Genomic DNA, 4,535 nt, shown 5'->3' on the forward strand with positions numbered 1-4,535 from the left:
GCCAAAGTTGGCATCCAATGTGACAATCATATCTCCATCCGCCTGGAAAACAAACACTTACAGTAACACTGGTTTTGTACCCGCACCAGGTTTATACATTTATACTATTACTATTCTATTACAATACTACATACACAAATTAACTTTTAAGTTTGATATTAATTCAGATTTTATTTCTATGCCATTAATTTAATCAAACAAGAACCACGCTGGAATTATAACCAACCTTTGGACATGCTGGGCATATTGTTCCATCATTTAATTGTGGGCAAATATCAACCAAACTTCTTTGTCGGAAGTGGTGATGCCTAAAATGGGATATGGGGTGTTGCGAAAAACCCTCAAGAGAAACCTGACACTCCAGTGACAGAGAAACAGAAAGCTCTAGCAGAGGGATGGAGAAGGCTGTCTGTCTGGGGCTTGTGGCTGTTGCTGGCCGGAGCCCATATCTCAGCAGAGTACAGGTTTCTGGTTCACACGCACACATGGTGACTGTAACGGTGCAGAGCCGTCCTGCCAAATATAAAGAGGAAAATAACATAAAAACATAACCTAGTAGTACTATAGAGACTACCATATCAGTATAAATTAAATTAAATGTATGCATTTAGCAGACGCTTTTATCCAAAGCGACTTACAGTGGATTCAGGCTATACATTTTTACCTATCATGATAGTATATAAACTATAACCATCATGACTTTTTTTTTTTTTTTATTGCATCACAAATTTGATTAATTCCTTAAAGGAAATCATTACTCCACATGTAATAGGATTGAATTCCTTAACCTGTCAATAAAATTAAATACATTAAGATTTTGTATCAGGTAAAATGACAAACCTGTGCTGACAATGATCTTCATGTCCTTTGTGTACACAGCATGGGTGCCATGGGCTTCAGGTAAATATAAGAATAACCCCAGGGAGGATGGCTCATAGTAAACATTCTGTAAGAAAGATGGATAGCTCTAATGTTTTTAAAACAACAAACTTGTGACACTAACAGTTGATACTGCATAGTGCTAAAACAATTTGAAGTATCTAATGAATCTGTTGACATTACTGTGAGTTTGCTGTCTGTATGCAAGTATAGCAATAGCAATGTAAGACTGTATGCTATTGTTCTTACATTTCACTTTTCAGGAAGATGCAGTAAATTTCTGTGAATCCTCTTCAGGCAAACCTCACAAAACACTGCAGTGGAGCTGCACTCAATGCACCTATAATCAGCATGTTCTCGGCAGACAACACACGGGGTAGTGACTGATGCTGAACATTCAAACGTCACCTTAAGCATCTCATCCTTGACTGCATCCCAGGCATGAAGCTCTCTCTTCTTTGCCTTACTGTATGCGCTCTCAGAACAGCTCGGTGTCACATCATCAGGTTCAGCAGGTTGAGATGTAATAGGAGGGTCTGAAGGGTGGGTCTGTTTGTAGCTGGGCTGGGGAAGACCTTGACTGAGGTAAGAAAACTTGCAGGGCCCACCATAGACCTCCTCACCAACTTAATTTTAACGTTCCTAAAACGTGGGGTCATCTTAAGTGCTTTTCCCATATCTGAAATCAAATATTTGACAATTATTACATAAAGCAAAGTGCAACCCGTACCGTACTTCTTATCACAGCCTAAAAGACAGAAACACATTAGTGAAAATGGGATGCAGTCAGATGAGGGATATTTGGTGCGATAGTTAGATACAGCTAGCTAGATATATAAATTGCAAGATAGATAGATAGATAGATAGATAGATAAATACACATAGAGCTAGATAGATTATATAAATAGATACACAGCTAGCTAGCTATATATATAAACTGCTAAAAAAAATAAAGGGAACACTTGTGGGTTATATTGTGTTGTTAAGTATTCCCTTTATTTTTTTGAGTAGGTATATAGATAGAAAGACAGATCCAAAGCCTCCTGATATAGGATCAAATCCAGCCAAGCTTGGTTCAAACCCACAGAACTTTATTTTACACTCTAGTCAAGATCCCAAGGTTTCCAAACAGTCGTAAAATACGTCTTGTGTTTAATATTTCTCTCAAGTCAATATGGGTTACATTAGTCCAATGATCTGGCTTCAGTGAGGCGTTATCGAGCATACACAATATAAGCCGGTAAGAGTGTAAAAAGTCATTTTGACAGTTTAACTCAAAACTTAATTCCCCCATTAGCTTCAGGCGTAAATACACACTCATATTAGCAACATTAATGCTCACATAATAAAGCATGCAACGTTAACGTAACGACAGGCTAATAACGTAATATTGTCTAGCGATAACGTTTGCAGATACATCGCAATACGGTTATCTCATATCAACAATCATGACACGCAATACGAGTGTATGTATTGTTTTCCATTACAGTTTAAATGCTCATTTTTATAATTTTAATAGTCTTACCTGAAAATATTAAGCAGGAAATATCGCAACGTTCCCGCATTCGTCCAGTAGACTTCCGATTACCGGTGAGCAGGAATTCTGGGATTGGATCTGGAGTCTTCTCTTGTATATTTGTGGGTGATCAACCATTTGGATGGATGATCACGGCCTTCTGAGCCTACTAGTAGGCGCAGGAGGCCCCTCCTGGCCCATTTCTATGGGCTGATAACTGCTGATAACGCCCCATTCAATCGAGTGATAACGTTCGAATCGGGTGTAAATGTAATCGTCATTGAGGTATGAGCAGATCACACAAAAATGTATTAATGAGATTATAATCATTCATATGAATTAGCCGCCAATGCACTATTATGTAAAATAATTGTGGATTGCCATGAGAGTGTGTTGCATGAACAACTATGCAGCAAGTTTAGCAACCAGTTTAGTGTTTTAATACAAAAGTCTCTGACCTCAGAATACTGTTACTGATTAATACTAAAAAGCTTTAAATCTGGGTGAAAAGCATTCAAGGATTACAGTCATCAGCTGCAGCTACTTGTGTCATTCTACTTGGAATAAAGTAAAAGCAAAAGTAAAGTCTAATCTCTGCACATCCTATTGTTTACACATGAGCCGCCGTTAAAAAAAACTCTTCACTTTATCCTGCAACAATGTGTCAGATGAGAGAAAAGGTTAAAAGCTGTGAGCTGAGAGGCAGGCTCAGGGCTCCCCTAGAATCGAGAAGCTCTTAATCAGACCAAACAATGCAACCTCCAGCTCCTGCTTTCTTCATCAGTGTGATCTAACAAGCTGCAGAAATCTTTGAGCTGATCCCCCGGTATTACCTCTGAAGATAGGACACAGCGGGAAGCCCTGAAGAAGAACTCTGGATACTCCTTAATTTAAACTGGGGAAGGTGACCCTTTGAACCCCACAAGGCCGGTCCACAAAGGGGGTGTTGGAGGCAACAAAGGATAGTGTGACTTTGTCAAACAGGCTTAATGTCTTCATAAGACACCTTCTTAATGAAAAAAAAATCTCAGGAATCTGTCACAATCAGTTGAAACACATCATCGAGCTAATGTTCACTAGCTTGCTTTGATGTAATCTGGCTCAAACTTCAGTGTTCTTTGATTTTAACTCAATAAAACATTCAATCACGTCTCCAAAGCCTTGGAAGTGGAGAATATTGGGATTTATTTGAGATCTGGACGATCAGAGAAGATCTGGTTACATATAATTCCAGCTATGTTGTTTCTCCCTGCGCATGTCTTGATCCCTTTAGCGCAAGCTTTATGAACATAAACATGAACTTCAGAGTTATTGCATGGGTGCTCTGTTTCTGTTTTCAACTATAATCAATACTACACCAAATATGGTTTTGTTTCCATAGAGATAACATCTATAGCAATTGGACATAATCCTGAAAAGTAAGGCCATCAGATGAAAGCTTGTCAGAATGAATTTAAAAAACAACTCCCGAGTTTATCGCAGCTCACCCTGTATTTACAGGATGTAATCTCTTTATTCTTACATATGTATAAAGTTTATCAAAGGGCTATCCTGCTTAGGATGAGTAGTTCTGCCGAATAAATCAGACATGCACAAAAGTGTGTGCGTATGTAGACCCTTACTGAAGAAAAATGGGAATAAACTGCAAAATCATGTGATATATTACATAATACATTTCCATATTTGGGAAACTAGTGCTCATATTTTTCATTTTACTGCAACATATGCATTGACCATGTATGGCTATACATCAAAACATATAAAAATATTTAGAAATGACAACAAAAAATAGCACTGCATATTCATAAAGTTTTATCCCTTTATTGTGCACACATATTGCACATACAGGATGTTCCTATATAATTGTGACTGTATGTACACACATATATATACACATTCACAGAATAAATTACAGCAGATTTCTAGTTCCCAGCATGCTGTGCTTCTGACTGTTAAAGGAGAATAAAAGTGTTATTCCATGTGTTTTGCTCAATATTAATATAGGTGGAGTTAGTTGGTGTTTAATGATCTACTACATTGGAATTTAAAAGGGGTTTGGGGTTACCCAAAGTAGAGCCTGTGGTAAGCTTGACAACTGGCCAAACACCAATAAAACTAAGGGGAGACCCGATATGCTTTA

The sequence above is a fragment of the Carassius auratus genome, unplaced genomic scaffold (genome assembly GCF_003368295.1).
Source record: "Carassius auratus strain Wakin unplaced genomic scaffold, ASM336829v1 scaf_tig00002951, whole genome shotgun sequence".
Taxonomy (NCBI): Eukaryota; Metazoa; Chordata; class Actinopteri; order Cypriniformes; family Cyprinidae; genus Carassius; species Carassius auratus.